The sequence below is a fragment of the Triturus cristatus genome, chromosome 5_2, assembly GCF_964204655.1.
Source record: "Triturus cristatus chromosome 5_2, aTriCri1.1, whole genome shotgun sequence".
Classification (NCBI taxonomy): Eukaryota; Metazoa; Chordata; class Amphibia; order Caudata; family Salamandridae; genus Triturus; species Triturus cristatus.
Window position 1 is genome coordinate 136325729 of NC_140588.1, and position 24256 is coordinate 136349984.

Sequence of the window (24256 nt, forward strand, 5' to 3'; positions counted from 1 at the left end):
AAAATAAGTGTGTTTCGAGTCATTTTAATGCCTGAAGTTGGTCGAAATAGAAGCTTCTAGTAGGAGAAAAAGTGTGTAAAAATGGCAATTTTGGTCACATTGATTCTTTAAAAAGTAGTTATTCAACATGAGGCACAATCCAAATGACATTTTGAATCAATTTTTCTAAAGTCCAAAAAATCCATTTTCTGATGAAAAACGATGACCCGTGACCTGTCGAAATTTCTCCAGATGGTCAGAAATGGTAATTTTTTAATGTTTAATTTTTTGACTGTAAATGACTATCGCATGTGAATTATCACTTGTGGAACTAAAATAAGTGTGTTTAGAGTCGTTTTAATGCCTGAAATTAGTCATAATAGAAGCTTCTGAGAAGGAGAAAAAGTCTGTAAAAATGGCAATTTTGGTCACAATGAGGCTTTAAAAAGTAGTTATTCAACATGAGGCACAATCCAAATGATATTTTGAATCAATTTTTCTAAAGTCGAAAAAAAAAAAATTCTGATGAAAAACGATGACCCGCGACCTGTCGAAATTTCTCCAGATGGTCAGAAATGGTAATTTTTTAATGGTTCATTTTTTGACTGTAAATGACTATTGCATGTGAATGATCACTTTTGGAACTAAAATAAGTGTGTTTAGAGTCATTTTAATGCCTGAAATTGTTCGAAATAGAATCTTCTAGTAGGAGAAAAAGTCTGCAAAAATGGCAATTTTGGTCACATTGAGGCTTTAAAAAGTAGTTATTCAACATGAGGCACAATCCAAATGATATTTTGAATCAATTTTTGTAAAGTCCAAAAAATCCATTTTCTGATGAAAAACGATGACCGGTGACCTGTCGAAATTTCTCCAGATGGTCAGAAATGGTAATTTTTTAATGTTTAATTTTTTGACTGTAAATGACTATTGCATATGAATTATCACTTTTGGAACTAAAAGAAGTGTGTTTAGAGTCATTTAATGCCTGAAATTGGTCGAAATAGAAGCTTCTAGTAGGAGAAAAAGTGTGTAAAAATGGCAATTTTGGTCACATTGATTCTTTAAAAAGTAGTTATTCAACATGAGGCACAATCCAAATGACATTTTGAATCAATTTTTCTAAAGTCCAAAAAATCCATTTTCTGATGAAAAACGATGACCCGTGACCTGTCGAAATTTCTCCAGATGGTCAGAAATGGTAATTTTTTAATGTTTTATTTTTTGACTGTAAATGACTATTGCATGTGAATTATCACTTTTGGAACTAAAATATGTGTGTTTAGAGTCATTTTAATGCCTGAAATTGTTCGAAATAGAAGCTTCTAGTAGGAGAAAAAGTCTGCAAAAATGGCAATTTTGGTCACATTGAGGCTTTAAAAAGTAGTTATTCAACATGAGGCACAATCCAAATGATATTTTGAATCAATTTTTCTAAAGTCCAAAAAATACATTTTCTGATGAAAAACGATGACCAGTGACCTGTCGAAATTTCTCCAGATGGTCAGAAATTGTAATTTTTTAATGTTTAATTTTTTGACTGTAAATGACTATCGCATGTGAATTATCACTTGTGGAACTAAAATAAGTGTGTTTAGAGTCGTTTTAATGCCTGAAATTAGTCATAATAAAAGCTTCTGAGAAGGAGAAAAAGTCTGTAAAAATGGCAATTTTGGTCACAATGAGGCTTTAAAAAGTAGTTATTCAACATGAGGCACAATCCAAATGATATTTTGAATCAATTTTTCTAAAGTCGAAAAAAAAAAAATTCTGATGAAAAACGATGACCCGCGACCTGTCGAAATTTCTCCAGATGGTCAGAAATGGTAAATTTTTAATGTTTAATTTTTTGACTGTAAATGACTATTGCATGTGAATTATCACTTGTGGAACTAAAAGAAGTGTGTTTAGAGTCATTTTAATGCCTGAAGTTGGTCGAAATAGAAGCTTCTAGTAGGAGAAAAAGTCTGTAAAAATGGCAATTTTGGTCACATCGAGGCTTTAAAAAGTAGTTATTCAACATGAGGCACAATTCAAATGACATTTTTAATCAATTTTTCTAAAGTCCAAAAATCAATTTTCTCATGAAAAACGATGACCCGTGACCTGTTGACCTTTCTCCAGATGGTCAGAAATGGTAATTTTTTAATGTTTAATTTTTTGACTGTAAATGACTATTGCATATGAATTATCACTTTTGGAACTAAAAGAAGTGTGTTTAGAGTCATTTTAATGCCTGAAATTGGTCGAAATAGAAGCTTCTAGTAGGAGAAAAAGTGTGTAAAAATGGCAATTTTGGTCACATTGAGGCTTTAAAAAGTAGTTATTCAACATGAGGCACAATCCAAATGACATTTTGAATCAATTTTTCTAAAGTCCAAAAATCAATTTTCTGATGAAAAACGATGACCCGTGACCTGTTGAACTTTCTCCAGATGGTCAGAAATGGTAATTTTTTAATGTTTAATTTTTTGACTGTAAATGACTATTGCATGTGAATTATCACTTTTGGAACTAAACTAAGTGTGTTTAGAGTCATTTTAATGCCTGAAATTGGTGGAAATAGAAGCTTCTAGTAGGAGAAAAAGTCTGTAAAAATGGCAATATTGGTCACATTGAGGTTTTAAAAAGTAGTTATTCAACATGAGGCACAATCCAAATGACATTTTGAATCAATTTTTCGAAAGTCCAAAAAATCAATTTTCTGATGAAAAACGATGACCCGCGACCTGTCGAAATTTCTCCAGATGGTCAGAAATGGTAATTTTTTAATGGTTCATTTTTTGACTGTAAATGACTATTGCATGTGAATTATCACTTTTGGAACTAAAATAAGTGTGTTTAGAGTCATTTTAATGCCTGAAATTGTTCGAAATAGAAGCTTCTAGTAGGAGAAAAAGTCTGCAAAAATGGCAATTTTGGTCACATTGAGGCTTTAAAAAGTAGTTATTCAACATGAGGCACAATCCAAATGATATTTTGAATCAATTTTTGTAAAGTCCAAAAAATCCATTTTCTGATGAAAAACGATGACCCGTGACCTGTCGAAATTTCTCCAGATGGTCAGAAATGGTAATTTTTTAATGTTTAATTTTTTGACTGTAAATGACTATCTCATGTGAATTATCACTTGTGGAACTAAAATAAGTGTGTTTCGAGTCATTTTAATGCCTGAAGTTGGTCGAAATAGAAGCTTCTAGTAGGAGAAAAAGTGTGTAAAAATGGCAATTTTGGTCACATTGATTCTTTAAAAAGTAGTTATTCAACATGAGGCACAATCCAAATGACATTTTGAATCAATTTTTCTAAAGTCCAAAAAATCCATTTTCTGATGAAAAACGATGACCCGTGACCTGTCGAAATTTCTCCAGATGGTCAGAAATGGTAATTTTTTAATGTTTAATTTTTTGACTGTAAATGACTATCTCATGTGAATTATCACTTGTGGAACTAAAATAAGTGTGTTTCGAGTCATTTTAATGCCTGAAGTTGGTCGAAATAGAAGCTTCTAGTAGGAGAAAAAGTGTGTAAAAATGGCAATTTTGGTCACATTGATTCTTTAAAAAGTAGTTATTCAACATGAGGCACAATCCAAATGACATTTTGAATCAATTTTTCTAAAGTCCAAAAAATCCATTTTCTGATGAAAAACGATGACCCGTGACCTGTCGAAATTTCTCCAGATGGTCAGAAATGGTAATTTTTTAATGTTTAATTTTTTGACTGTAAATGACTATCGCATGTGAATTATCACTTGTGGAACTAAAATAAGTGTGTTTAGAGTCGTTTTAATGCCTGAAATTAGTCATAATAGAAGCTTCTGAGAAGGAGAAAAAGTCTGTAAAAATGGCAATTTTGGTCACAATGAGGCTTTAAAAAGTAGTTATTCAACATGAGGCACAATCCAAATGATATTTTGAATCAATTTTTCTAAAGTCGAAAAAAAAAAAATTCTGATGAAAAACGATGACCCGCGACCTGTCGAAATTTCTCCAGATGGTCAGAAATGGTAAATTTTTAATGTTTAATTTTTTGACTGTAAATGACTATTGCATGTGAATTATCACTTGTGGAACTAAAATAAGTGTGTTTAGAGTCATTTTAATGCTTGAAGTTGGTCGAAATAGAAGCTTCTAGTAGGAGAAAAAGTCTGTAAAAATGGCAATTTTGGTCACATCGAGGCTTTAAAAAGTAGTTATTCAACATGAGGCACAATTCAAATGACATTTTTAATCAATTTTTCTAAAGTCCAAAAATCAATTTTCTGATGAAAAACGATGACCCGTGACCTGTTGAACTTTGTCCAGATGGTCAGAAATGGTAATTTTTTAATGTTTAATTTTTTGACTGTAAATGACTATTGCATATGAATTATCACTTTTGGAACTAAAAGAGGTGTGTTTAGAGTCATTTTAATGCCTGAAATTGGTCGAAATAGAAGCTTCTAGTAGGAGAAAAAGTGTGTAAAAATGGCAATTTTGGTCACATTGAGGCTTTAAAAAGTAGTTATTCAACATGAGGCACAATCCAAATGACATTTTGAATCAATTTTTCTAAAGTCCAAAAATCAATTTTCTGATGAAAAACGATGACCCGTGACCTGTTGAACTTTCTCCAGATGGTCACAAATGGTAATTTTTTAATGTTTAATTTTTTGACTGTAAATGACTATTGCATGTGAATTATCACTTTTGGAACTAAACTAAGTGTGTTTAGAGTCATTTTAATGCCTGAAATTGGTGGAAATAGAAGCTTCTAGTAGGAGAAAAAGTCTGTAAAAATGGCAATATTGGTCACATTGAGGCTTTAAAAAGTAGTTATTCAACATGAGGCACAATCCAAATGACATTTTGAATCAATTTTTCGAAAGTCCAAAAAATCAATTTTCTGATGAAAAACGATGACCCGCGACCTGTCGAAATTTCTCCAGATGGTCAGAAATGGTAATTTTTTAATGGTTCATTTTTTGACTGTAAATGACTATTGCATGTGAATTATCACTTTTGGAACTAAAATAAGTGTGTTTAGAGTCATTTTAATGCCTGAAATTGTTCGAAATAGAAGCTTCTAGTAGGAGAAAAAGTCTGCAAAAATGGCAATTTTGGTCACATTGAGGCTTTAAAAAGTAGTTATTCAACAAGAGGCACAATCCAAATGATATTTTGAATCAATTTTTCTAAAGTCCAAAAAATCCATTTTCTGATGAAAAACGATGACCCGTGACCTGTCGAAATTTCTCCAGATGGTCAGAAATGGTAATTTTTTAATGTTTTATTTTTTGACTGTAAATGACTATTGCATGTGAATTATCACTTTTGGAACTAAAATAAGTGTGTTTAGAGTCATTTTAATGCCTGAAATTGTTCGAAATAGAAGCTTCTAGTAGGAGAAAAAGTCTGCAAAAATGGCAATTTTGGTCACATTGAGGCTTTAAAAAGTAGTTATTCAACATGAGGCACAATCCAAATGATATTTTGAATCAATTTTTGTAAAGTCCAAAAAATCCATTTTCTGATGAAAAACGATGACCCGTGACCTGTCGAAATTTCTCCAGATGGTCAGAAATGGTAATTTTTTAATGTTAAATTTTTTGACTGTAAATGACTATTGCATGTGAATTATCACTTTTGGAACTAAAATAAGTGTGTTTAGAGTCATTATAATGCCTGAAATTGGTCGAAATAGAAGCTTCTCGTAGGAGAAAAAGTCTGTAAAAATGGCAATATTGGTCACATTGAGGCTTTAAAAAGTAGTTATTCAACATGAGGCACAATCCAAATGATATTTTGAATCAATTTTTCTAAAGTCCAAAAAATACATTTTCTGATGAAAAACGATGACCAGTGACCTGTCGAAATTTCTCCAGATGGTCAGAAATTGTAATTTTTTAATGTTTAATTTTTTGACTGTAAATGACTATCGCATGTGAATTATCACTTGTGGAACTAAAATAAGTGTGTTTAGAGTCGTTTTAATGCCTGAAATTAGTCATAATAAAAGCTTCTGAGAAGGAGAAAAAGTCTGTAAAAATGGCAATTTTGGTCACAATGAGGCTTTAAAAAGTAGTTATTCAACATGAGGCACAATCCAAATGATATTTTGAATCAATTTTTCTAAAGTCGAAAAAAAAAATTTCTGAAGAAAAACGATGACCCGCGACCTGTCGAAATTTCTCCAGATGGTCAGAAATGGTAAATTTTTAATGTTTAATTTTTTGACTGTAAATGACTATTGCATGTGAATTATCACTTGTGGAACTAAAAGAAGTGTGTTTAGAGTCATTTTAATGCCTGAAGTTGGTCGAAATAGAAGCTTCTAGTAGGAGAAAAAGTCTGTAAAAATGGCAATTTTGGTCACATCGAGGCTTTAAAAAGTAGTTATTCAACATGAGGCACAATTCAAATGACATTTTTAATCAATTTTTCTAAAGTCCAAAAATCAATTTTCTCATGAAAAACGATGACCCGTGACCTGTTGAACTTTCTCCAGATGGTCAGAAATGGTAATTTTTTAATGTTTAATTTTTTGACTGTAAATGACTATTGCATATGAATTATCACTTTTGGAACTAAAAGAAGTGTGTTTAGAGTCATTTTAATGCCTGAAATTGGTCGAAATAGAAGCTTCTAGTAGGAGAAAAAGTGTGTAAAAATGGCAATTTTGGTCACATTGAGGCTTTAAAAAGTAGTTATTCAACATGAGGCACAATCCAAATGACATTTTGAATCAATTTTTCTAAAGTCCAAAAATCAATTTTCTGATGAAAAACGATGACCCGTGACCTGTTGAACTTTCTCCAGATGGTCAGAAATGGTAATTTTTTAATGTTTAATTTTTTGACTGTAAATGACTATTGCATGTGAATTATCACTTTTGGAACTAAACTAAGTGTGTTTAGAGTCATTTTAATGCCTGAAATTGGTGGAAATAGAAGCTTCTAGTAGGAGAAAAAGTCTGTAAAAATGGCAATATTGGTCACATTGAGGTTTTAAAAAGTAGTTATTCAACATGAGGCACAATCCAAATGACATTTTGAATCAATTTTTCGAAAGTCCAAAAAATCAATTTTCTGATGAAAAACGATGACCCGCGACCTGTCGAAATTTCTCCAGATGGTCAGAAATGGTAATTTTTTAATGGTTCATTTTTTGACTGTAAATGACTATTGCATGTGAATTATCACTTTTGGAACTAAAATAAGTGTGTTTAGAGTCATTTTAATGCCTGAAATTGTTCGAAATAGAAGCTTCTAGTAGGAGAAAAAGTCTGCAAAAATGGCAATTTTGGTCACATTGAGGCTTTAAAAAGTAGTTATTCAACATGAGGCACAATCCAAATGATATTTTGAATCAATTTTTGTAAAGTCCAAAAAATCCATTTTCTGATGAAAAACGATGACCCGTGACCTGTCGAAATTTCTCCAGATGGTCAGAAATGGTAATTTTTTAATGTTTAATTTTTTGACTGTAAATGACTATTGCAAGTGAATTATCACTTTTGGAACTAAACTAAGTGTGTTTAGAGTCATTTTAATGCCTGAAATTGGTGGAAATAGAAGCTTCTAGTAGGAGAAAAAGTCTGTAAAAATGGCAATATTGGTCACATTGAGGCTTTAAAAAGTAGTTATTCAACATGAGGCACAATCCAAATGACATTTTGAATCAATTTTTCGAAAGTCCAAAAAATCAATTTTCTGATGAAAAACGATGACCCGCGACCTGTCGAAATTTCTCCAGATGGTCAGAAATGGTAATTTTTTAATGGTTCATTTTTTGACTGTAAATGACTATTGCATGTGAATTATCACTTTTGGAACTAAAATAAGTGTGTTTAGAGTCATTTTAATGCCTGAAATTGTTCGAAATAGAAGCTTCTAGTAGGAGAAAAAGTCTGCAAAAATGGCAATTTTGGTCACATTGAGGCTTTAAAAAGTAGTTATTCAACAAGAGGCACAATCCAAATGATATTTTGAATCAATTTTTCTAAAGTCCAAAAAATCCATTTTCTGATGAAAAACGATGACCCGTGACCTGTCGAAATTTCTCCAGATGGTCAGAAATGGTAATTTTTTAATGTTTTATTTTTTGACTGTAAATGACTATTGCATGTGAATTATCACTTTTGGAACTAAAATAAGTGTGTTTAGAGTCATTTTAATGCCTGAAATTGTTCGAAATAGAAGCTTCTAGTAGGAGAAAAAGTCTGCAAAAATGGCAATTTTGGTCACATTGAGGCTTTAAAAAGTAGTTATTCAACATGAGGCACAATCCAAATGATATTTTGAATCAATTTTTGTAAAGTCCAAAAAATCCATTTTCTGATGAAAAACGATGACCCGTGACCTGTCGAAATTTCTCCAGATGGTCAGAAATGGTAATTTTTTAATGTTAAATTTTTTGACTGTAAATGACTATTGCATGTGAATTATCACTTTTGGAACTAAAATAAGTGTGTTTAGAGTCATTATAATGCCTGAAATTGGTCGAAATAGAAGCTTCTCGTAGGAGAAAAAGTCTGTAAAAATGGCAATATTGGTCACATTGAGGCTTTAAAAAGTAGTTATTCAACATGAGGCACAATCCAAATGATATTTTGAATCAATTTTTCTAAAGTCCAAAAAATACATTTTCTGATGAAAAACGATGACCAGTGACCTGTCGAAATTTCTCCAGATGGTCAGAAATTGTAATTTTTTAATGTTTAATTTTTTGACTGTAAATGACTATCGCATGTGAATTATCACTTGTGGAACTAAAATAAGTGTGTTTAGAGTCGTTTTAATGCCTGAAATTAGTCATAATAAAAGCTTCTGAGAAGGAGAAAAAGTCTGTAAAAATGGCAATTTTGGTCACAATGAGGCTTTAAAAAGTAGTTATTCAACATGAGGCACAATCCAAATGATATTTTGAATCAATTTTTCTAAAGTCGAAAAAAAAAATTTCTGAAGAAAAACGATGACCCGCGACCTGTCGAAATTTCTCCAGATGGTCAGAAATGGTAAATTTTTAATGTTTAATTTTTTGACTGTAAATGACTATTGCATGTGAATTATCACTTGTGGAACTAAAAGAAGTGTGTTTAGAGTCATTTTAATGCCTGAAGTTGGTCGAAATAGAAGCTTCTAGTAGGAGAAAAAGTCTGTAAAAATGGCAATTTTGGTCACATCGAGGCTTTAAAAAGTAGTTATTCAACATGAGGCACAATTCAAATGACATTTTTAATCAATTTTTCTAAAGTCCAAAAATCAATTTTCTCATGAAAAACGATGACCCGTGACCTGTTGAACTTTCTCCAGATGGTCAGAAATGGTAATTTTTTAATGTTTAATTTTTTGACTGTAAATGACTATTGCATATGAATTATCACTTTTGGAACTAAAAGAAGTGTGTTTAGAGTCATTTTAATGCCTGAAATTGGTCGAAATAGAAGCTTCTAGTAGGAGAAAAAGTGTGTAAAAATGGCAATTTTGGTCACATTGAGGCTTTAAAAAGTAGTTATTCAACATGAGGCACAATCCAAATGACATTTTGAATCAATTTTTCTAAAGTCCAAAAATCAATTTTCTGATGAAAAACGATGACCCGTGACCTGTTGAACTTTCTCCAGATGGTCAGAAATGGTAATTTTTTAATGTTTAATTTTTTGACTGTAAATGACTATTGCATGTGAATTATCACTTTTGGAACTAAACTAAGTGTGTTTAGAGTCATTTTAATGCCTGAAATTGGTGGAAATAGAAGCTTCTAGTAGGAGAAAAAGTCTGTAAAAATGGCAATATTGGTCACATTGAGGTTTTAAAAAGTAGTTATTCAACATGAGGCACAATCCAAATGACATTTTGAATCAATTTTTCGAAAGTCCAAAAAATCAATTTTCTGATGAAAAACGATGACCCGCGACCTGTCGAAATTTCTCCAGATGGTCAGAAATGGTAATTTTTTAATGGTTCATTTTTTGACTGTAAATGACTATTGCATGTGAATTATCACTTTTGGAACTAAAATAAGTGTGTTTAGAGTCATTTTAATGCCTGAAATTGTTCGAAATAGAAGCTTCTAGTAGGAGAAAAAGTCTGCAAAAATGGCAATTTTGGTCACATTGAGGCTTTAAAAAGTAGTTATTCAACATGAGGCACAATCCAAATGATATTTTGAATCAATTTTTGTAAAGTCCAAAAAATCCATTTTCTGATGAAAAACGATGACCCGTGACCTGTCGAAATTTCTCCAGATGGTCAGAAATGGTAATTTTTTAATGTTTAATTTTTTGACTGTAAATGACTATCTCATGTGAATTATCACTTGTGGAACTAAAATAAGTGTGTTTCGAGTCATTTTAATGCCTGAAGTTGGTCGAAATAGAAGCTTCTAGTAGGAGAAAAAGTGTGTAAAAATGGCAATTTTGGTCACATTGATTCTTTAAAAAGTAGTTATTCAACATGAGGCACAATCCAAATGACATTTTGAATCAATTTTTCTAAAGTCCAAAAAATCCATTTTCTGATGAAAAACGATGACCCGTGACCTGTCGAAATTTCTCCAGATGGTCAGAAATGGTAATTTTTTAATGTTTTATTTTTTGACTGTAAATGACTATTGCATGTGAATTATCACTTTTGGAACTAAAATAAGTGTGTTTAGAGTCATTTTAATGCCTGAAATTGTTCGAAATAGAAGCTTCTAGTAGGAGAAAAAGTCTGCAAAAATGGCAATTTTGATCACATTGAGGCTTTAAAAAGTAGTTATTCAACATGAGGCACAATCCAAATGATATTTTGAATCAATTTTTGTAAAGTCCAAAAAATACATTTTCTGATGAAAAACGATGACCCGTGACCTGTCGAAATTTCTCCAGATGGTCAGAAATTGTAATTTTTTAATGTTTAATTTTTTGACTGTAAATGACTATCGCATGTGAATTATCACTTGTGGAACTAAAATAAGTGTGTTTAGAGTCGTTTTAATGCCTGAAATTAGTCATAATAGAAGCTTCTGAGAAGGAGAAAAAGTCTGTAAAAATGGCAATTTTGGTCACAATGAGGCTTTAAAAAGTAGTTATTCAACATGAGGCACAATCCAAATGATATTTTGAATCAATTTTTCTAAAGTCGAAAAAAAAAAATTCTGATGAAAAACGATGACCCGCGACCTGTCGAAATTTCTCCAGATGGTCAGAAATGGTAATTTTTTAATGTTTAATTTTTTGACTGTAAATGACTATTGCATATGAATTATCACTTTTGGAACTAAAAGAAGTGTGTTTAGAGTCATTTTAATGCCTGAAATTGGTCGAAATAGAAGCTTCTAGTAGGAGAAAAAGTGTGTAAAAATGGCAATTTTGGTCACATTGAGGCTTTAAAAAGTAGTTATTCAACATGAGGCACAATCCAAATGACATTTTGAATCAATTTTTCTAAAGTCCAAAAATCAATTTTCTGATGAAAAACGATGACCCGTGACCTGTTGAACTTTCTCCAGATGGTCAGAAATGGTAATTTTTTAATGTTTAATTTTTTGACTGTAAATGACTATTGCATGTGAATTATCACTTTTGTAACTAAACTAAGTGTGTTTAGAGTCATTTTAATGCCTGAAATTGGTGGAAATAGAAGCTTCTAGTAGGAGAAAAAGTCTGTAAAAATGGCAATATTGGTCACATTGAGGCTTTAAAAAGTAGTTATTCAACATGAGGCACAATCCAAATGATATTTTGAATCAATTTTTGTAAAGTCCAAAAAATCCATTTTCTGATGAAAAACGATGACCCGTGACCTGTCGAAATTTCTCCAGATGGTCAGAAATGGTAATTTTTTAATGTTTAATTTTTTGACTGTAAATGACTATCTCATGTGAATTATCACTTGTGGAACTAAAATAAGTGTGTTTCGAGTCATTTTAATGCCTGAAGTTGGTCAAAATAGAAGCTTCTAGTAGGAGAAAAAGTGTGTAAAAATGGCAATTTTGGTCACATTGATTCTTTAAAAAGTAGTTATTCAACATGAGGCACAATCCAAATGACATTTTGAATCAATTTTTCTAAAGTCCAAAAAATCCATTTTCTGATGAAAAACGATGACCCGTGACCTGTCGAAATTTCTCCAGATGGTCAGAAATGGTAATTTTTTAATGTTTTATTTTTTGACTGTAAATGACTATTGCATGTGAATTATCACTTTTGGAACTAAAATAAGTGTGTTTAGAGTCATTTTAATGCCTGAAATTGTTCGAAATAGAAGCTTCTAGTAGGAGAAAAAGTCTGCAAAAATGGCAATTTTGATCACATTGAGGCTTTAAAAAGTAGTTATTCAACATGAGGCACAATCCAAATGATATTTTGAATCAATTTTTGTAAAGTCCAAAAAATACATTTTCTGATGAAAAACGATGACCCGTGACCTGTCGAAATTTCTCCAGATGGTCAGAAATTGTAATTTTTTAATGTTTAATTTTTTGACTGTAAATGACTATCGCATGTGAATTATCACTTGTGGAACTAAAATAAGTGTGTTTAGAGTCGTTTTAATGCCTGAAATTAGTCATAATAGAAGCTTCTGAGAAGGAGAAAAAGTCTGTAAAAATGGCAATTTTGGTCACAATGAGGCTTTAAAAAGTAGTTATTCAACATGAGGCACAATCCAAATGATATTTTGAATCAATTTTTCTAAAGTCGAAAAAAAAAAAATTCTGATGAAAAACGATGACCCGCGACCTGTCGAAATTTCTCCAGATGGTCAGAAATGGTAATTTTTTAATGTTTAATTTTTTGACTGTAAATGACTATTGCATATGAATTATCACTTTTGGAACTAAAAGAAGTGTGTTTAGAGTCATTTTAATGCCTGAAATTGGTCGAAATAGAAGCTTCTAGTAGGAGAAAAAGTGTGTAAAAATGGCAATTTTGGTCACATTGAGGCTTTAAAAAGTAGTTATTCAACATGAGGCACAATCCAAATGACATTTTGAATCAATTTTTCTAAAGTCCAAAAATCAATTTTCTGATGAAAAACGATGACCCGTGACCTGTTGAACTTTCTCCAGATGGTCAGAAATGGTAATTTTTTAATGTTTAATTTTTTGACTGTAAATGACTATTGCATGTGAATTATCACTTTTGGAACTAAACTAAGTGTGTTTAGAGTCATTTTAATGCCTCAAATTGGTGGAAATAGAAGCTTCTAGTAGGAGAAAAAGTCTGTAAAAATGGCAATATTGGTCACATTGAGGCTTTAAAAAGTAGTTATTCAACATGAGGCACAATCCAAATGACATTTTGAATCAATTTTTCGAAAGTCCAAAAAATCCATTTTCTGATGAAAAACGATGACCCGCGACCTGTCGAAATTTCTCCAGATGGTGAGAAATGGTAATTTTTTAATGGTTCATTTTTTGACTGTAAATGACTATTGCATGTGAATTATCACTTTTGGAAGTAAAATAAGTGTGTTTAGAGTCATTTTAATGCCTGAAATTGTTCGAAATAGAAGCTTCTAGTAGGAGAAAAAGTCTGCAAAAATGGCAATTTTGGTCACATTGAGGCTTTAAAAAGTAGTTATTCAACATGAGGCACAATCCAAATGATATTTTGAATCAATTTTTGTAAAGTCCAAAAAATCCATTTTCTGATGAAAAACGATGACCCGCGACCTGTCGAAATTTCTCCAGATGGTCAGAAATGGTAATTTTTTAATGTTTAATGTTTTGACTGTAAATGACTATCTCATGTGAATTATCACTTGTGGAACTAAAATAAGTGTGTTTCGAGTCATTTTAATGCCTGAAGTTGGTCGAAATAGAAGCTTCTAGTAGGAGAAAAAGTCTGTAAAAATGGCAATTTTGGTCACATCGAGGCTTTAAAAAGTAGTTATTCAACATGAGGCACAATCCAAATGACATTTTGAATCAATTTTTCTAAAGTCCAAAAATCAATTTTCTGATGAAAAACGATGACCCGTGACCTGTTGAACTTTCTCCAGATCATCAGAAATGGTAATTTTTTAATGTTTAATTTTTTGACTGTAAATGACTATTGCATATGAATTATAACTTTTGGAACTAAAAGAAGTGTGTTTAGAGTCATTTTAATGCCTGAAATTGGTCGAAATAGAAGCTTCTAGTAGGAGAAAAAGTGTGTAAAAATGGCAATTTTGGTCACATTGATTCTTTAAAAAGTAGTTATTCAACATGAGGCACAATCCAAATGACATTTTGAATCAATTTTTCTAAAGTCCAAAAAATCCATTTTCTGATGAAAAACGATGACCCGTGACCTGTCGAAATTTCTCCAGATGGTCAGAAATGGTAATTTTTTAATGTTTTATTTTTTGACTGTAAATGACTATTGCATGTGAATTATCACTTTTGGAACTAAAATAAGTGTGTTTAGAGTCATTTTAATGCCTGAAATTGTTCGAAATAGAAGCTTCTAGTAGGAGAAAAAGTCTGCAAAAATGGCAATTTTGGTCACATTGAGGCTTTAAAAAGTAGTTATTCAACATGAGGCACAATCCAAATGACATTTTGAATCAATTTTTCTAAAGTCCAAAAAATCCATTTTCTGATGAAAAACGATGACCCGTGACCTGTCGAAATTTCTCCAGATGGTCAGAAATGGTAATTTTTTAATGTTTTATTTTTTGACTGTAAATGACTATTGCATGTGAATTATCACTTTTGGAACTAAAATAAGTGTGTTTAGAGTCATTTTAATGCCTGAAATTGTTCGAAATAGAAGCTTCTAGTAGGAGAAAAAGTCTGCAAAAATGGCAATTTTGATCACATTGAGGCTTTAAAAAGTAGTTATTCAACATGAGGCACAATCCAAATGATATTTTGAATCAATTTTTGTAAAGTCCAAAAAATACATTTTCTGATGAAAAACGATGACCCGTGACCTGTCGAAATTTCTCCAGATGATCAGAAATTGTAATTTTTTAATGTTTAATTTTTTGACTGTAAATGACTATCGCATGTGAATTATCACTTGTGGAACTAAAATAAGTGTGTTTAGAGTCGTTTTAATGCCTGAAATTAGTCATAATAGAAGCTTCTGAGAAGGAGAAAAAGTCTGTAAAAATGGCAATTTTGGTCACAATGAGGCTTTAAAAAGTAGTTATTCAACATGAGGCACAATCCAAATGATATTTTGAATCAATTTTTCTAAAGTCGAAAAAAAAAAAATTCTGATGAAAAACGATGACCCGCGACCTGTCGAAATTTCTCCAGATGGTCAGAAATGGTAATTTTTTAATGTTTAATTTTTTGACTGTAAATGACTATTGCATATGAATTATCACTTTTGGAACTAAAAGAAGTGTGTTTAGAGTCATTTTAATGCCTGAAATTGGTCGAAATAGAAGCTTCTAGTAGGAGAAAAAGTGTGTAAAAATGGCAATTTTGGTCACATTGAGGCTTTAAAAAGTAGTTATTCAACATGAGGCACAATCCAAATGACATTTTGAATCAATTTTTCTAAAGTCCAAAAATCAATTTTCTGATGAAAAACGATGACCCGTGACCTGTTGAACTTTCTCCAGATGGTCAGAAATGGTAATTTTTTAATGTTTAATTTTTTGACTGTAAATGACTATTGCATGTGAATTATCACTTTTGGAACTAAACTAAGTGTGTTTAGAGTCATTTTAATGCCTGAAATTGGTGGAAATAGAAGCTTCTAGTAGGAGAAAAAGTCTGTAAAAATGGCAATATTGGTCACATTGAGGCTTTAAAAAGTAGTTATTCAACATGAGGCACAATCCAAATGACATTTTGAATCAATTTTTCGAAAGTCCAAAAAATCCATTTTCTGATGAAAAACGATGACCCGCGACCTGTCGAAATTTCTCCAGATGGTGAGAAATGGTAATTTTTTAATGGTTCATTTTTTGACTGTAAATGACTATTGCATGTGAATTATCACTTTTGGAAGTAAAATAAGTGTGTTTAGAGTCATTTTAATGCCTGAAATTGTTCGAAATAGAAGCTTCTAGTAGGAGAAAAAGTCTGCAAAAATGGCAATTTTGGTCACATTGAGGCTTTAAAAAGTAGTTATTCAACATGAGGCACAATCCAAATGATATTTTGAATCAATTTTTGTAAAGTCCAAAAAATCCATTTTCTGATGAAAAACGATGACCCGCGACCTGTCGAAATTTCTCCAGATGGTCAGAAATGGTAATTTTTTAATGTTTAATGTTTTGACTGTAAATGACTATCTCATGTGAATTATCACTTGTGGAACTAAAATAAGTGTGTTTCGAGTCATTTTAATGCCTGAAGTTGGTCGAAATAGAAGCTTCTAGTAGGAGAAAAAGTCTGTAAAAATGGCAATTTTGGTCACATCGAGGCTTTAAAAAGTAGTTATTCAACATGAGGCACAATCCAAATGACATTTTGAATCAATTTTTCTAAAGTCCAAAAATCAATTTTCTGATGAAAAACGATGACCCGTGACCTGTTGAACTTTCTCCAGATCATCAGAAATGGTAATTTTTTAATGTTTAATTTTTTGACTGTAAATGACTATTGCATATGAATTATAACTTTTGGAACTAAAAGAAGTGTGTTTAGAGTCATTTTAATGCCTGAAATTGGTCGAAATAGAAGCTTCTAGTAGGAGAAAAAGTCTGCAAAAATGGCAATTTTGGTCACATTGAGGCTTTAAAAAGTAGTTATTCAACATGAGGCACAATCCAAATGACATTTTGAATCAATTTTTCTAAAGTCCAAAAAATCCATTTTCTGATGAAAAACGATGACCCGTGACCTGTCGAAATTTCTCCAGATGGTCAGAAATGGTAATTTTTTAATGTTTTATTTTTTGACTGTAAATGACTATTGCATGTGAATTATCACTTTTGGAACTAAAATAAGTGTGTTTAGAGTCATTTTAATGCCTGAAATTGTTCGAAATAGAAGCTTCTAGTAGGAGAAAAAGTCTGCAAAAATGGCAATTTTGATCACATTGAGGCTTTAAAAAGTAGTTATTCAACATGAGGCACAATCCAAATGATATTTTGAATCAATTTTTGTAAAGTCCAAAAAATACATTTTCTGATGAAAAACGATGACCCGTGACCTGTCGAAATTTCTCCAGATGATCAGAAATTGTAATTTTTTAATGTTTAATTTTTTGACTGTAAATGACTATCGCATGTGAATTATCACTTGTGGAACTAAAATAAGTGTGTTTAGAGTCGTTTTAATGCCTGAAATTAGTCATAATAGAAGCTTCTGAGAAGGAGAAAAAGTCTGTAAAAATGGCAATTTTGGTCACAATGAGGCTTTAAAAAGTAGTTATTCAACATGAGGCACAATCCAAATGATATTTTGAATCAATTTTTCTAAAGTCGAAAAAAAAAAAATTCTGATGAAAAACGATGACCCGCGACCTGTCGAAATTTCTCCAGATGGTCAGAAATGGTAATTTTTTAATGTTTAATTTTTTGACTGTAAATGACTATTGCATATGAATTATCACTTTTGGAACTAAAAGAAGTGTGTTTAGAGTCATTTTAATGCCTGAAATTGGTCGAAATAGAAGCTTCTAGTAGGAGAAAAAGTGTGTAAAAATGGCAATTTTGGTCACATTGAGGCTTTAAAAAGTAGTTATTCAACATGAGGCACAATCCAAATGACATTTTGAATCAATTTTTCTAAAGTCCAAAAATCAATTTTCTGATGAAAAACGATGACCCGTGACCTGTTGAACTTTCTCCAGATGGTCAGAAATGGTAATTTTTTAATGTTTAATTTTTTGACTGTAAATGACTATTGCATGTGAATTATCACTTTTGGAACTAAACTAAGTGTGTTTAGAGTCATTTTAATGCCTGAAATTGGTGGAAATAGAAGCTTCTAGTAGGAGAAAAAGTCTGTAAAAATGGCAATATTGGTCACATTGAGGCTTTCAAAAGTAGTTATTCAACATGAGGCACAATCCAAATGACATTTTGAATCAATTTTTCGAAAGTCCAAAAAATCCATTTTCTGATGAAAAACGATGACCCGCGACCTGTCGAAATTTCTCCAGATGGTGAGAAATGGTAATTTTTTAATGGTTCATTTTTTGACTGTAAATGACTATTGCATGTGAATTATCACTTTTGGAAGTAAAATAAGTGTGTTTAGAGTCATTTTAATGCCTGAAATTGTTCGAAATAGAAGCTTCTAGTAGGAGAAAAAGTCTGCAAAAATGGCAATTTTGGTCACATTGAGGCTTTAAAAAGTAGTTATTCAACATGAGGCACAATCCAAATGATATTTTGAATCAATTTTTGTAAAGTCCAAAAAATCCATTTTCTGATGAAAAACGATGACCCGCGACCTGTCGAAATTTCTCCAGATGGTCAGAAATGGTAATTTTTTAATGTTTAATGTTTTGACTGTAAATGACTATCTCATGTGAATTATCACTTGTGGAACTAAAATAAGTGTGTTTCGAGTCATTTTAATGCCTGAAGTTGGTCGAAATAGAAGCTTCTAGTAGGAGAAAAAGTCTGTAAAAATGGCAATTTTGGTCACATCGAGGCTTTAAAAAGTAGTTATTCAACATGAGGCACAATCCAAATGACATTTTGAATCAATTTTTCTAAAGTCCAAAAATCAATTTTCTGATGAAAAACGATGACCCGTGACCTGTTGAACTTTCTCCAGATCATCAGAAATGGTAATTTTTTAATGTTTAATTTTTTGACTGTAAATGACTATTGCATATGAATTATAACTTTTGGAACTAAAAGAAGTGTGTTTAGAGTCATTTTAATGCCTGAAATTGGTCGAAATAGAAGCTTCTAGTAGGAGAAAAAGTGTGTAAAAATGGCAATTTTGGTCACATTGATTCTTTAAAAAGTAGTTATTCAACATGAGGCACAATCCAAATGACATTTTGAATCAATTTTTCTAAAGTCCAAAAAATCCATTTTCTGATGAAAAACGATGACCCGTGACCTGTCGAAATTTCTCCAGATGGTCAGAAATGGTAATTTTTTAATGTTTTATTTTTTGACTGTAAATGACTATTGCATGTGAATTATCACTTTTGGAACTAAAATAAGTGTGTTTAGAGTCATTTTAATGCCTGAAATTGTTCGAAATAGAAGCTTCTAGTAGGAGAAAAAGTCTGCAAAAATGGCAATTTTGGTCACATTGAGGCTTTAAAAAGTAGTTATTCAACATGAGGCACAATCCAAATGACATTTTGAATCAATTTTTCTAAAGTCCAAAAAATCCATTTTCTGATGAAAAACGATGACCCGTGACCTGTCGAAATTTCTCCAGATGGTCAGAAATGGTAATTTTTTAATGTTTTATTTTTTGACTGTAAATGACTATTGCATGTGAATTATCACTTTTGGAACTAAAATAAGTGTGTTTAGAGTCATTTTAATGCCTGAAATTGTTCGAAATAGAAGCTTCTAGTAGGAGAAAAAGTCTGCAAAAATGGCAATTTTGGTCACATTGAGGCTTTAAAAAGTAGTTATTCAACATGAGGCACAATCCAAATGATATTTTGAATCAATTTTTGTAAAGTCCAAAAAATCCATTTTCTGATGAAAAACGATGACCCGTGACCTGTCGAAATTTCTCCAGATGGTCAGAAATGGTAATTTTTTAATGTTAAATTTTTTGACTGTAAATGACTATTGCATGTGAATTATCACTTTTGGAACTAAAATAAGTGTGTTTAGAGTCATTTTAATGCCTGAAATTGGTCGAAATAGAAGCTTCTCGTAGGAGAAAAAGTCTGTAAAAATGGCAATATTGGACACATTGAGGCTTTAAAAAGTAGTTATTCAACATGAGGCACAATCCAAATGATATTTTGAATCAATTTTTCTAAAGTCCAAAAAATACATTTTCTGATGAAAAACGATGACCAGTGACCTGTCGAAATTTCTCCAGATGGTCAGAAATTGTAATTTTTTAATGTTGAATTTTTTGACTGTAAATGACTATCGCATGTGAATTATCACTTGTGGAACTAAAATAAGTGTGTTTAGAGTTGTTTTAATGCCTGAAATTAGTCATAATAGAAGCTTCTGAGAAGGAGAAAAAGTCTGTAAAAATGGCAATTTTGGTCACAATGAGGCTTTAAAAAGTAGTTATTCAACATTAGGCACAATCCAAATGATATTTTGAATCAATTTTTCTAAAGTCGAAAAAAAAAAAATTCTGATGAAAAACGATGACCCGCGACCTGTCGAAATTTCTCCAGATGGTCAGAAATGGTAATTTTTTAATGTTTAATTTTTTGACTGTAAATGACTATTGCATATGAATTATCACTTTTGGAACTAAAAGAAGTGTGTTTAGAGTCATTTTAATGCCTGAAATTGGTCGAAATAGAAGCTTCTAGTAGGAGAAAAAGTGTGTAAAAATGGCAATTTTGGTCACATTGAGGCTTTAAAAAGTAGTTATTCAACATGAGGCACAATCCAAATGACATTTTGAATCAATTTTTCTAAAGTCCAAAAATCAATTTTCTGATGAAAAACGATGACCCGTGACCTGTTGAACTTTCTCCAGATGGTCAGAAATGGTAATTTTTTAATGTTTAATTTTTTGACTGTAAATGACTATTGCATGTGAATTATCACTTTTGGAACTAAACTAAGTGTGTTTAGAGTCATTTTAATGCCTGAAATTGGTGGAAATAGAAGCTTCTAGTAGGAGAAAAAGTCTGTAAAAATGGCAATATTGGTCACATTGAGGCTTTAAAAAGTAGTTATTCAACATGAGGCACAATCCAAATGACAGTTTGAATCAATTTTTCGAAAGTCCAAAAAATCAATTTTCTGATGAAAAACGATGACCCGCGACCTGTCGAAATTTCTCCAGATGGTCAGAAATGGTAATTTTTTAATGGTTCATTTTTTGACTGTAAATGACTATTGCATGTGAATTATCACTTTTGGAACTAAAATAGGTGTGTTTAGAGTCATTTTAATGCCTGAAATTGTTCGAAATAGAAGCTTCTAGTAGGAGAAAAAGTCTGCAAAGATGGCAATTTTGGTCACATTGAGGCTTTAAAAAGTAGTTATTCAACATGAGGCACAATCCAAATGATATTTTGAATCAATTTTTGTAAAGTCCAAAAAATCCATTTTCTGATGAAAAACGATGACCCGTGACCTGTCGAAATTTCTCCAGATGGTCAGAAATGGTAATTTTTTAATGTTTAATTTTTTGACTGTAAATGACTATCTCATGTGAATTATCACTTGTGGAACTAAAATAAGTGTGTTTCGAGTCATTTTAATGCCTGAAGTTGGTCAAAATAGAAGCTACTAGTAGGAGAAAAAGTCTGTAAAAATGGCAATTTTGGTCACATCGAGGCTTTAAAAAGTAGTTATTCAACATGAGGCACAATCCAAATGACATTTTGAATCAATTTTTCTAAAGTCCAAAAATCAATTTTCTGATGAAAAACGATGACCCGTGACCTGTTGAACTTTCTCCAGATCATCAGAAATGGTAATTTTTTAATGTTTAATTTTTTGACTGTAAATGACTATTGCATATGAATTATAACTTTTGGAACTAAAAGAAGTGTGTTTAGAGTCATTTTAATGCCTGAAATTGGTCGAAATAGAAGCTTCTAGTAGGAGAAAAAGTGTGTAAAAATGGCAATTTTGGTCACATTGATTCTTTAAAAAGTAGTTATTCAACATGAGGCACAATCCAAATGACATTTTGAATCAATTTTTCTAAAGTCCAAAAAATCCATTTTCTGATGAAAAACGATGACCCGTGACCTGTCGAAATTTCTCCAGATGGTCAGAAATGGTAATTTTTTAATGTTTTATTTTTTGACTGTAAATGACTATTGCATGTGAATTATCACTTTTGGAACTAAAATAAGTGTGTTTAGAGTCATTTTAATGCCTGAAATTGTTCGAAATAGAAGCTTCTAGTAGGAGAAAAAGTCTGCAAAAATGGCAATTTTGGTCACATTGATGCTTTAAAAAGTAGTTATTCAACATGAGGCACAATCCAAATGACATTTTGAATCAATTTTTCTAAAGTCCAAAAAATTCATTTTCTGATGAAAAACGATGACCCGTGACCTGTCGAAATTTCTCCAGATGGTCAGAAATGGTAATTTTTTAATGTTTTATTTTTTGACTGTAAATGACTATTGCATGTGAATTATCACTTTTGGAACTAAAATAAGTGTGTTTAGAGTCATTTTAATGCCTGAAATTGTTTGAAATAGAAGCTTCTAGTAGGAGAAAAAGTCTGCAAAAATGGCAATTTTGGTCACATTGAGGCTTTAAAAAGTAGTTATTCAACATGAGGCACAATCCAAATGATATTTTGAATCAATTTTTGTAAAGTCCAAAAAATCCATTTTCTGATGAAAAACGATGACCCGTGACCTGTCGAAATTTCTCCAGATGGTCAGAAATGGTAATTTTTTAATGTTAAATTTTTTGACTGTAAATGACTATTGCATGTGAATTATCACTTTTGGAACTAAAATAAGTGTGTTTAGAGTCATTTTAATGCCTGAAATTGGTCGAAATAGAAGCTTCTCGTAGGAGAAAAAGTCTGTAAAAATGGCAATATTGGACACATTGAGGCTTTAAAAAGTAGTTATTCAACATGAGGCACAATCCAAATGATATTTTGAATCAATTTTTCTAAAGTCCAAAAAATACATTTTCTGATGAAAAACGATGACCAGTGACCTGTCGAAATTTCTCCAGATGGTCAGAAATTGTAATTTTTTAATGTTTAATTTTTTGACTGTAAATGACTATCGCATGTGAATTATCACTTGTGGAACTAAAATAAGTGTGTTTAGAGTCGTTTTAATGCCTGAAATTAGTCATAATAGAAGCTTCTGAGAAGGAGAAAAAGTCTGTAAAAATGGCAATTTTGGTCACAATGAGGCTTTAAAAAGTAGTTATTCAACATGAGTCACAATCCAAATGATATTTTGAATCAATTTTTCTAAAGTCGAAAAAAAAAAAATTCAGATGAAAAACGATGACCCGCGACCTGTCGAAATTTCTCCAGATGGTCACAAATGGTAAATTTTTAATGTTTAATTTTTTGACTGTAAATGACTATTGCATGTGAATTATCACTTGTGGAACTAAAATAAGTGTGTTTAGAGTCATTTTAATGCTTGAAGTTGGTCGAAATAGAAGCTTCTAGTAGGAGAAAAAGTCTGTAAAAATGGCAATTTTGGTCACATCGAGGCTTTAAAAAGTAGTTTTTCAACATGAGGCACAATTCAAATGACATTTTTAATCAATTTTTCTAAAGTCCAAAAATCAATTTTCTGATGAAAAACGATGACCCGTGACCTGTTGAACTTTCTCCAGATGGTCAGAAATGGTAATTTTTTAATGTTTAATTTTTTGACTGTAAATGACTATTGCATATAAATTATCACTTTTGGAACTAAAAGAAGTGTGTTTAGAGTCATTTTAATGCCTGAAATTGGTGGAAATAGAAGCTTCTAGTAGGAGAAAAAGTCTGTAAAAATGGCAATATTGGTCACATTGAGGCTTTAAAAAGTAGTTATTCAACATGAGGCACAATCCAAATGACATTTTGAATCAATTTTTCGAAAGTCCAAAAAATCAATTTTCTGATGAAAAACGATGACCCGCGACCTGTCGAAATTTCTCCAGCTGGTCAGAAATGGTAATTTTTTAATGGTTCATTTTTTGACTGTAAATGACTATTGCATGTGAATTATCACTTTTGGAACTAAAATAAGTGTGTTTAGAGTCATTTTAATGCCTGAAATTGGTGGAAATAGAAGCTTCTAGTAGGAGAAAAAGTCTGTAAAAATGGCAATATTGGTCACATTGAGGCTTTAAAAAGTAGTTATTCAACATGAGGCACAATCCAAATGACATTTTGAATCAATTTTTCGAAAGTCCAAAAAATCAATTTTCTGATGAAAAACGATGACCCGCGACCTGTCGAAATTTCTCCAGATGGTCAGAAATGGTAATTTTTTAATGGTTCATTTTTTGACTGTAAATGACTATTGCATGTGAATTATCACTTTTGGAACTAAAATAAGTGTGTTTAGAGTCATTTTAATGCCTGAAATTGTTCGAAATAGAAGCTTCTAGTAGGAGAAAAAGTCTGCAAAAATGGCAATTTTGGTCACATTGAGGCTTTAAAAAGTAGTTATTCAACATGAGGCACAATCCAAATGATATTTTGAATCAATTTTTGTAAAGTCCAAAAAATCCATTTTCTGATGAAAAACGATGACCCGTGACCTGTCGAAATTTCTCCAGATGGTCAGAAAT